The sequence below is a fragment of the Cupressus sempervirens genome, chromosome 8 (genome assembly GCF_028749045.1).
Source record: "Cupressus sempervirens isolate cs-2001-9-10 chromosome 8, ASM2874904v1, whole genome shotgun sequence".
Classification (NCBI taxonomy): domain Eukaryota; kingdom Viridiplantae; phylum Streptophyta; class Pinopsida; order Cupressales; family Cupressaceae; genus Cupressus; species Cupressus sempervirens.
In genome coordinates this window covers 260,671,951-260,684,371 of record NC_143125.1, presented here as the reverse complement: position 1 = coordinate 260,684,371, position 12,421 = coordinate 260,671,951, and the positions used below count along the sequence as shown (strand labels likewise).

The following is a 12,421-nucleotide window of genomic DNA, read 5'->3' as shown; positions in this document are numbered from 1 at the left end:
ACAATGAAGTGCAATTGAAATAAAAAACACATAAGAAGCATAGTGTAGTTGATAAAGGAAATTGATCAATTCATAAAGAGAAAAGGGTGGAAATATTAAACATACCAAGTTCACCCATATTGAACATAAAATATATATACAACTAGCAATATGGAGTCATACATGGGCACAAACTAGAAGACACACTAGAAAGAGAAAAGGATGTCGTGATTCTGATTGAGAAAGATGATTGATACAAATCCAATAAGCAACCAATGACATATATCGATAGTCAATATTTGATGACATGTATATTCATTCCAGTCAGCATATTTGAGAAGAGCTTGGGCAAAAGCAATAACAATATATGTTGTTGGCACAGAACCATTGAAGGATAGATAAACATTGATCTTATTGAGCATTGAGTCAGTACTTAACCATGGGCTAAGAATCAATGTGGCAATGAAAACATAGCAACAAGAGTGGAGTTCACTCAAAAACATGTATAGAGGATATACGATGATAACATTCTAAGAGTAATGGGTTTGTTTGTTTTGCACCTTGCCATCATCCTCCTCTAAATGTTGTCCTTGGCCCTTTCGCCGTAGAGATCGCCATAGAATAGTAGGGCAAGCAAGCAGTTAGCAGATGCAGGTCTTTGCCCCTCTCAATGCCTCGAGTTGAGGGAGATAGATGCAGGCTAGAACGAGAAATCTGGACATAGATGGCGATCAGGCTTTTGCGTTGAGTCAACTCGCTACTGAAGTCTCCCGCCTTTCCTTTTCGAAGAACCAAGATACAATGAATGTCGGTCGCTATGTCGATTTCAAATGACCATTTTTGGTTTTTTTTTTCCCCTTCTCTAATATCCTTGCTGCGGAATAGCAAAGTTTAGAGTGCCATTGGGCATTTACTCATAAATAGCCAGCCTTCAAAAACCCTCTACACAGAATCCTCGAAGAGTAACCAAATTTTCAAATGAGCATTTTTGTTTTTTTTCCCTCTTATATCCCGTTAGCATCGTAATTGCGACATTTTTGGGTTGTAGTTGAATTGGAGATAGCATTGCAATTGCGACGGCATTGGGCTAAAATTGAAGAAAAAAGTGAAAAACACATTACATTTGCTTGCCGTCACAAATTGATGTCGCAAATTGACCCCTAATGTATTAGTGGGAGAATCCCCAAAGAAGATGTCCAAAACCCAACAAATAACCATACAATGGAAACACAACAACAAACCACAATAAAACAAGATCTGATACCAAATCACAACTCTTTATTCATAAAATAATTGATTACATACAATATGCATGGTTGTAAGGTCTTTTGGCTTAGGGCCAAATACAAACAACAATTACAATATTAGTTCTGCAAGATCCAACAAGATCCAACTTACAATCTCAATCCCAGCTAGTCTAGATCCACATCTAGATAAGAACACCAAGAAGAATCCATACTTGTACCCTCAGGTCCACCAAGCAATCCTCTGGTTCTCAAACTGTAGCTACTAGCTCTTCAAAATTTGCATCTACCCTTCATCCCCTTCTCCCAAACAGATGATCACACTTCTCCTACTGCCTAAAGACTCCACAAACCCCTTACTTATACCCAACTAAGCCACAAGTCAGCCTAGTTCATTGCAAACTAAATTAAACTCCTTACATTAAATATATGTTGAGCCACAAGTCGGCTACAACATAAATTAAATACCCACATATAAATTAAATACCAAAAGTGGACTCACAAACAACTTGACACCAACAAAAACCAAGACCAAGCCAAGTGTCAGCAAAACCAAGCCGAGCACCAATAAATTTCATAAGCATTTTCGAGCTCGTAGTGCAAATTGAGCACCACAAACCATGTTGAGCTCCTAGACCTTGTCAAGCTCCAAGATCATGCCAAGCTCCTAGAGTATGTTGAGCCCCCAAGCATAAACTATGCCCAATAACGACCAAGCACCATTCCTTTGGTGATCGAGTCCACAACTTCAAACTAGAACCCCTCCAACGTACAAGATTGCAAGAAAGCTGAGGATGCTCTTGCATAAAAAAAAATCACATCTAATATCAGAGATGATTTAACAATTCGTAGATCGTGCCATTATGATACTCCCCTAATTGGGCGACCATCAAGCTCCAAGTTATTTGATTCTTACGACTATGGGTCCTCATAGGATGATCAATTGGATTCCAACTATTAGAAGCAATATATATTGCTAATTTTAGTTCATGCATATTAGAACACCCCCCCCCCCCCCCCCCCCCCCCCCCCCCAGGCCACTAGACTAGATAGATTTATAATTGATGATAGGGTTGGGGTATGAGAGAATGAATTGACAATTGGTTTAGAATTGGTGGAACCATCAATCATGTGCAGGGATAAGATGAAGGATTACATTCCCCTCATACTATTGGCAAGTTAAATAATGTTATTAACATGGGAATGTGATAATTTGATTAGCATAAACACTATACAATCTCAAGTTGGAATCTTAAAACTCTTTCTTATTTGTTGAATCCCATTATGTCATAGTGAAATAAATTGGGGGAATAAATAACTGATGGATTCTAATAGGATGTCAAGTACATAAATGAGAACTGAAACTAATCATGGGAATCTTTAGATTTATTGATGCTTCTAATTTTCTTATCAACACTACTATTGTACAATACAATTTAGATAAGAATGAGTGTTTGGTTAGAATATAGATTAAAAGCATTAATGGGCATATCGGATAATCTAAGCTCACAGACAATGAACCTAACACCTAATAAGATTTGAAGATAATTTCATCTAAGAATTAGTAGAGTAATATCCTCCATAAAATTCAAATGAAATTTTGTGTGGAAAATGTTATACAAATTAGTATAAGAAAGCCAAATTCTTTTTGTAACAAAGAAAAGGAAATAAGTTAGATATAGTAACACTTCAATAGCTAATAAAAACTTGTTTTTCACTTTAATCCAAAACACTTCAAGAGCTAATAAAATTAAGCAATTAAAACAATCTATGCATAAATTGCATCTAGAAATGTGATAGTGATAGCCTTTTTAATGATGATAAGTCTTCTGGTGTTCAATTTTTTAATAAGGTTACCCTTTTGATGATAAGGGATTGGTATGTATTGGTGTTTTTCAAAATGAGTAGGAGTATCTTGGGAAGTTTATTATTCAGTAGATATATATTATTGCATTTGGTAGATATATATTATTGTTTTTTCTTAGTCTATGAGACTTATATAGGAAGAGTCAAATATTCACATGTCCTTTTAGCTATCATTCTAGATATTTGGTCAATATTTATTTTCTAGTCTTTTTTGGAGCTTCTTAAAACATTTCATCAAATTGGTTGGACTTTTGATTCTGGACTACCTCATGAGGATGCAAGACTAATTATAAGTGAATCTAGCATGTTTTCTAGCATTATAAAAAAGGTTGGAATGTACTTATTTTTGGGCTATACTAGGGGTTTCTTACTTTTTTTTCCTCAACTAGTGCCTACAACAAATAAAGTTGAATCTATTAATTTTTTCATTAATTGAAACTTATAGACTTTGGCCATTTACTGATAAAAAATTTATGGTAAAAATAAAGCTAAATATCATCTTTAGTACCTTTAAGTGATCGCCTTAATTTAATAGAAAAGGGGGAAAGTGAAATAATGTATATTCCTCCTCTATTTGTGAATCAATAATACTTTAGCATTGATATGTTTTCTAGTTTGTAATATATCTAAGTTCACAATAATGAGAACAACTCTGAATTAAATCACTTTTAATTACTTGATATAGAATGAGTTGTAAAATGATAATATTGGGGTTTCTTCTCCATGGGTGTGGTTTTATTATTTTTACTTTCAGTTTATTGAAAAGTATTTTGATGAATGCAAATCCTAGATTTTGGATTGAGCATTGAGCATTATAATTTTTGTATAGATCATATGTATAGATAGGGGTAGTGATAGCAAGTGCAAAAACTATGTAGTTTTGATATGAAGGTCAATATGTAGAGTCCATGGGGCTAAGTCATTTTATTTTAGTCTTTGAATTTTGTAAACTCAAACTTTATTATTAAAAAAATACACATTTATCGAAGAAAAATTAGCTATAAGAAAAAATATATCAATTCAATAAAGATTTATCTAATTACTTTTAAAATTAACAAATATATACCTTAAAATAAAATTTAATGTTATAAGAAAAACATTTAGATTAATACATTAAACAACAAATCAGTCCAAATTATGAATATACATAACAGTCCAAAATATGCTACTCAATTCGATAACAATTAAGTATTTAAAGTGTATCTTTACAATCACGACTTTATTTATTTTTAGAATCTCACCATGCCAAATGATATGACTTGAGTGTTTATAAAATCTTGTCTATGGTCAAGCAACATACATAATTATAAACAAGCTTCTCTTAGATTCAAGAATACATATTCTCTACTAACAAGGCCAACCACGTGAAGGTGGATGCTTATATGGCCTCCTCTAATGGACCTAAGACACGACACAACACAACATGCCACACTACCACTATTTCATTATTTATATTAAATGAACTCACTTTATGAATGTGTTTATTTTATATTATTTATATTACATGTCAAGTGGTAATATTTTATAATTTCTTACACTGCTTTCATTGAAAATGAAAAATTATTATTAAAGTTGTGTTGCTTTATTGTGTGCAAAAAAAATTGTCATTTGCAATTCTAAAAAATGTGCATTTTATTATTATAGTTGTGTTATTTTATTATGTGCAAAAAAAAATATCATTTGTGATATGAAAAATTTTGCATTCAACAATTATCTATACATGTGTGGTGAATTACATTCATGAAGTGAGTTCTTAATTACCTTTCAATGTTGTTTTTAGGAAGGTAATTTGATATTGTTAATTATGAAGAATGTTAATATGTGATGGGTCAAAACATGCATATTATTATGGTGATATACTTAAGTCAAGTTAGTTTCTTAATATGATGATTTGTGATTGTCTAGTGAAACATATTATTGAGTGACTTGCGATGTGATACATAAATGATGCATTTGTTTATGTAAAATTATGATTGGCAACTTTAATGTTAACATCAAAATTATAAAATTATTATTAAAAAGAAAAAAAAAAACTAAACAAAAGATGATAGGGACACAAGACATGCCTTAAAGAATATGACCTTGGCCTATTGACCATTCTTTAAGCTGTCAAAAAAAAAAAGACTTCAAGGAATGATCATGTCCAATACATAATTATAACATAGCTTCTCTTAGCTTCAAGAATATATATTCTCTACTAACAAGGCCAACCACGTGAAGGTGGAAGCTTCTATGGCCTCCCCTAAGACTAGACCTAAGACACGACATGACACGACTAGCCACGCCACGATACACCCATTATTTTACATTATTTATATTTATGTGCTAATATTTTATTATTTATATTAAATGAACTCACTTTATTAATGTGTTTATTTTATATTATTACATTACATGTCAAGTGAAAATTATTTATAATTTTATAATTGCTTACAATGCTTTGATTGAAAATGAAAAATTATTATCAAAGTTGTGTTGCTTTATTATGTGCAAAAGAAAATTGTCATTTGCAATATGAAAAAATGTGCTTATTATTATTAAAATTGTGTTGCTTCATTATGTGCAAAAACAATTGTCATTCACATTATGAAAAAAAAATTGTTCAACAATTATGTAAACATGTTGTGTGGGGAATTACATTCATAAAGTGAGTTCTTAATTATCTTTTAATGTTGTTTTAAGGAAGGTAATTTTATATTGTTCATTATGAACAATGTTAATATGTGATGGCTCAAAACATGCATATTACTATGGTGATCTACTTATATCATGTTGGTTTCATAATATTATGATTTTTGATTGTCGAATGAAATATATTATTAAGTGATTTGTGTGATACATAAATGATGCATTTATTTATTGGAAATTGTGATTGGCAACTTTAATGTTAACATCAAAATTATAAAATTATTATTAAAAAGAATAAACATTAACCAAAAAAATGCTAGGGACACAAGACATGCCTTAAAGAATGGTAGAGACCATTGTTTAAGCTGTCAAAAAAAGACTTCAAGGAATGACCATGGCCAATGGACATTCCCTTCAGTCTTTGAAGGGGCTTTTAACCCCTTCCAATAATTTTCTTTTATTAAGCATTTTAGTTTTACTGTTACATGTTACAAGAACTATTAGATCAATGTTTGATCAAAATGGTTGAAGAAATGAAAAATAACCAATCACATGCTTTGCTACTGAAATCCATATTAGCAACTTTAATTGTATGCTCAAACTTTTCATAATGGTAAAAAAAAGTAGCTGAAAACGCTGCTTGGGACTTGGAGGGTCCTTGTTATCAAATACTTGACAACCCACCTCTTCCAAGAGAGCTGACGATCAATCACTGTAATGCAACAAATATCAATCCAGTATAATATAAAGGTAGGCAAATCTAAAATCAGTTTAGAAATTAATGTCATAAAAATTAAACTATTAAGAATATGTGCATACCAACTCCCCTGTATCAAGTGCATCAACTTCAATGATGTCAGCTTCTCTTCATTAGATCAAGCCACAAGTAGTTTTGATAACCACAAATTCTCTAAATTGTTATAGTTAGTATTTCATAACTTGACTAATACTTAATCAAGGAATGCACTGAAACATGCTTGTGATCTAAATTAATTGTACCACTTAACAAATATAACTTAAAAATGTAATAAATAATAAGAAACTAGTCTAAATTACCTTTCAGCATCTTCCTGGGAACTTCACCTGTAAGAAGATCAAAAAAAATTTAAGTACAAGATAAAAGATTGGTTAGCAGTCAAACAAAATAAGTGACATGACAGAGTAGAGTGAGAACTTAGATATAATTGTAAAAATTGACTAAACATACATAAGAAGTCATTTTTAATATCGTATTGGCAATTCAATTCTAAACGAAACAAAAGGCAGGTTTCCTACATTTCAGATAAGGCCCCATCAAGATGTGATATGCCCAGGAAAGGCTTTCCTAGTGTGATAGGCCCGGCAAATGCTTTCACTGCTGGCACTACCCAAAATGATGAGATTTCTTCCCCTGGCACAGCATGCCCTCTCTGTGAATTTGTGATAAACAAGAACTTTCTGGAAATAAATGACAATACGATGCATCTATCATTGCCATGCTTTGTTGATAGTTGTCACATTTCATCTCAAATGTTTCCTCAGTTCTTGCATCATTTCAGATTGATGGCTAACTTTCCATTCAATTGTTTTTGCTTCAATGGTTTGGTTGAAAATTGCTTTTATTGCTCAAATCAGTTTTAAACAACGAAAGAGAGATGTAGACAGGTCAAACTACAATGTCGGAAGAGACCCTATGTTTGATGTAGATGCATTCCCAAAAGTTTACATTATATTGAAGATCACAAAATTCAAATTTTTTTTATGATATCAAATCCCATTTCATAGTTTTAAACTCTAGACTAACAAATGTCTTGCTGTGCATGCATTTCATCCTTTGCAGACTCTTCAGGTATCTAAGATGTCTTAGTCAATGTTTCTGAGAAACATTTTCAATTCGGCTCCTCTGGGTCATTCATAGGATGTAAGTCTATCTGTATGTTTCAACACCCCAAGAATATTGGTGCACACCTAAATAAGTCCTTATTAGTCTTCTAGCATAAATAAAAAATTACTAAAAACTGAGATACCTTTGTGATCTAGCTTTCGTGGTTTATAAACCAGATCAGCAGTGAAAGGTTGGTATGAATTGCTCTGTCATATTTACAATGGTGTGATGTTGAGGCTAGGGCGCTTGCAGTATCTTGTGAATCTTAAGTCTGATTGTAGAATCATGTCAAATCCTTCAACTCATCTTTTAAATGAGTTATAATACACTTCTTGTTCCCAACATAATATCCTTCTGATATGTCACATTCATCCCAGACCAATACATTTTGGCAATCCTTTGCTTCAATTAATCTACACACTCCAAATCAATTTTGTTAACAAAACAGTAACTCCCACACTTAGATGTTCAAAACTTCAAATATCTCTACTGCAATATCGTGGGCTTGTAGTAATCCAATGAGAGTATTATCCAGAGAGCCAAATTGTGGCTGGTTATCAAATAGAACTTTCTGTGTAAGTAAGTATCACAGCGGAAAAACATAATTTGTCTGTCTTCTACAGCATGTTTTGAAGCATCTTGCTGGCTATATATAGCCTTCTAGTGATGTTGTAACACTCTGGTCCAATGTTGTGGATATAGTATTCAATTTTCCTAAATTGGGCTCCCAAAGAATACACATGAATGCATAACAATCAGCTGCTGATTGACACCAAAACAAAAGGTGGATTTTGATTGTGATCTTTTCTATCATAATCAAGTCTCACAGATCACAACCTTTCAACAGACAACTTTATCAATCACCTTTTGTTTATGATTGTAATATCTATCAAGTCTTTTGCTCAAGCCACAGAGCTTTATGTGGATTTTGATCATGTTTATGTTTTCTTTTATCAATGGCAACATAATCTTGAAATATAATTTTTTTTCATTCGATCTAGCTCTGTTTTCTTGGTGGCAATTGTAGTGCCCATTGTATTCCCAGTCTCTACAATTTCAGCTTGCAAAACTGTCCGCTGTGTGCTCAAACAGAATCAATTCAGCAATTTCGTTCAACAGAGCTCATTAGGATGAGGAGTATTGGAAGAAATTTGATGATGATCTGCTCAAACTCAGAAGCTCAGAAGCTGTGGACTACTTAACTCAAATGCCAGAGTCATATGAATATTAAGGAGTTGGTGTATGAGTTGGATATCTGCTTGGGTGATGTAATTGTTGATTGCCTGGACACCAGTCTAGCATTCCACATAATTGGTTGATGGCCTTTGGCATTGATTAATCATAGTGCTAATTTTAAAAGGAGGTGATCTTCATTTGGTCTAGATTCTCACTAGCATACTGTTTGATGATTTCCCTCCTATTTTCTTATCCAAATTTGATCCACAATCTAGTTTAACTAAACCTGTGGATGGTGTCCAAAGACCTAGTGACAAATTTTAGTTCAGTGAGTCTTCATCAAATCTGATGCAATACTTCAATTTCCCCTAAAAAGATCCTCGTGGTTCCAAAACCATTCATTGGACTCCCCATCGTTAAATTGAAGGACCAGTTCCACCAAGATGTCTATTTTGTTCCTACCCCCAAATAGCTGATGGAAATCTTTAACAACATTGACTTAATCTAACATAGAAATATGCAATGCGACCAAATGCAAATAAAGCCCAAAATCAAGGGTTTGGTTTTGGAATTTTGCAACACAAATTACAAAAGCTGCACTTCAAATAAGCCTAAATACAGATTAAGGCCAAAATTAGGAAGTTGTTTCACCATACAACAGCACCCCACATCACAACTATGAACTAAGATCATGCTCAAATTCGAAAAATCGTAAAGTACTTTTTAACTGTTTAGATACGAGCACAATCAACAGGCAGTCCATGTTGATACCCTTTCCCCCAAGGCCTAAGGAAGCAAAAGGTAACGAAATCCACTTAGGGACAAAATAATTGAAATATTGTTGTCAAAGTGTGTTTCAAAACTAGCGGTTGGCTAAAACTACGTTGGGATCAACAAAGATAATTTCCATTTCTATATACCCTGTTACCAACATTAACCTGCAGCCACGGAAAGAAAGCTGATGGAATTTTTACTTAAAAGCACAGACTAGAATAACAGATGACAGAGTCATTAATCTTTCTTCTATTTCTGTTCATTTCTCTTCAGACTCCATCTAACTACACGTTGAATTCAAAAGCTTTTGGATTAAAACTGTGTAGAGATCACAGCTTGGGCAAGGAGAGCAAACAAAAAATTGAATTCAGGTAGAACCCCCAAAATTGAAAAGATCTCCTAACTGAATGCAAGAAAATCTGCATGGTTTTTGTAGTATGCCACCTGAACAGATTTCCTTGCTCAGCTCGTATCTAAAAAATGCGAAGAAAAAAATCCTAACAAATAAAAACCATCTAATCTGCAAGGTAAATACAAGCTGAGCAATAAACTGTTACAATTGGATCGCAAAAGCGAAAAAATTCGAGTTCATGAATGCAAAGCACAAATAGCTAATCTATTTTGGCAGAAATGGAAGGAGCTTAGTGAAGAGAAAATTAGTGAGTAAAATTTAAGAAGCCAACCAATCAGAGAAGGGAAAAATTGAACGAAGGTATTAAAAAGTCAATTAGTAGGCTGACCGAAGAGAGGACCATGAAATTTGTGACAAGGGTCTTGACTTTTGCTAATCCTTGTATGCTACAACACACATTTGTATGCTTGAGTTCAAGATCTGAAAATCTGGGTTCAGTCCTCTGTTTTCCTCCACCTCTAGTAAGCCTTTTCTCTACAGATCAGCTTTAAGATGGAACAATACAATCCAAGCAAGACATCTGTACAATTGGAAAATTGTGCAGCATCAATGAGTTGAGGAATAGTGTAGCAATGATTTGCAAGCTGAGATGTTAATAAACAATTATAGAGAGTTCAGCATGGTTCTGAAATCAGAAAAGGGTTGAATCATAACACAATAAAATAGAGGAAGTGGCATGCACTGATCTCTTTTTTAATGGTTCTTACCATGCGTGATATTTGAAAATAAAAGAAGATATATGCATATGTTTTGCTGGGAGTGATTGAGTGGTAATTTTTTTGTCATCATCTATTCATATCAGTAGGATGAAAGACAGCTGGGATACAAAATGGATCATTGAATATGATTTTGTATCATGGCATTCTTTCATTCTGTTAATGGATTGTTGAGTACTATAAGAAACATTGATGACAGAAAATTATAACAGCATCATATACCCAGACAAACATATATTGTGAAAATCTACTAAATTTCCTTTTGACTGCTTGGAATATGAAAAAAACTCTGGTTGATCATCTCTTCCAGGCTCTGTCTGCAGCAAGATTGCATGTCTTCATAGACAGTGGGAAATTGAAAACGGGAGAAATGATTGGGTTGAGCTTGGAAAGAGCAATTTAGAGCAGTACCATACGGATACCTCTTCAAATGTGAACCCCTCATTGGGCTCCCCATCGTTAAATTGAAGGACCAGTTCCACTAAGATGCCTATTTTTGTTCCTGCCCCCCAATAGCTGATGGAAATATTTAACATCATTGACTTAATCTAACATAGAACAGATAGGCAATAATATTGAACCAATAGATCCATGATCAATTGTAGACAGATAACAGAAAAAAACTCCAATCTATAGATTTAGAAATTAAAACTGGGATGATAACAACAGACACTGAATCCAGAAAATCAGAAATCTTAACCCACAGTAAAACTAGAATAATCTAATTTAAAAACCTATTCCAGTTACTACAATGAATCCAAAGCCACACCTAAAGGCGTCTAATCATAAAAGCCATGAATTACCTAAAAGCAAAGACTGAGATATCTTTTCTACAAAAGAGACAGGATAACAAACCTTTAAATTTGCTGAAAATATATATAAACCTAAAATTATCCTGCACACCGATTACTTCCTGCATTCAAGGATGAATGACAATTTCTTACTTGTACAAACAGACATATTTTTCATGATTACATACCAAGAAGAAGAATCTTCACTCCATCAGCTGCCGCCGCTCCCCTGTTCTCCCTGCCTCTCCCTCCCAACAAAAACCCAAAAAGAAATAGACAAATACAGAAAAAATAAAATATCCAAAAATTCAAAAAAAAACATATCAGATGAACAACAAATAAAATGACCAAAAATTCAATAGAAAAACACACACAAAATAAACAAACAGACCAGACAGACCAGTGTGCACACTTTACAACAAATAAAACTCAAAAATACGAAGAAAAAAAAAATCCTAAGAGGAACAAATAACTCAAACAAGAATGAAGCAATAAATCTGTGGTTTCCGTTTGAGCAGAATTACTTAAATTGCCCAAATTCTCCCCCGCTTCTTTCCAATTTTTACGGCTTTTCCACAACGGTCGAAATTTGCAATGCGTTTGCAATTTTGAAAATCGTTTGAAATTTGAAACAATCATTTGAAATTTGAAACTCTATTGTGAGTATTAAAAATGATTCATTTGATAGGAAATATAAACTTGTTTTATTATTATTGATTCAAAGGTATTTTAATATATTAAATAAATTATTATTTAAAATTTTAAAAAAATATTTTTAAAATTAGTACATAGAAGTGCAGTAGAAATTTGTTTGTTATTATTTAATTAAATATATAATTTCAAAAAGTTTAAGTTATTATTATTATTATTACATAACACTAATTTATTTTAATTAGTTATAAAATATATTTATGTTAAGATAATACATACAAATATTTAGAATTTAATAATTATTTATACATTGAAATTAT

At 32.7% G+C, this 12,421-nt stretch overlaps 1 long non-coding RNA gene across 1 annotated transcript; it reads right to left on the bottom strand.

The window, feature by feature from the left end:
- Positions 1-6,073: 6,073 nt before the first annotated feature.
- LOC149542457 (uncharacterized) lies at positions 6,074-11,925 on the bottom strand. Its single transcript, XR_016355190.1, has 4 exons — positions 11,639-11,925; positions 6,774-6,800; positions 6,537-6,627; positions 6,074-6,429 (listed from the first exon to the last, which is right to left on the bottom strand). It is a non-coding gene; the product is annotated as an uncharacterized LOC149542457 (long non-coding RNA).
- Positions 11,926-12,421: the final 496 nt, after the last annotated feature.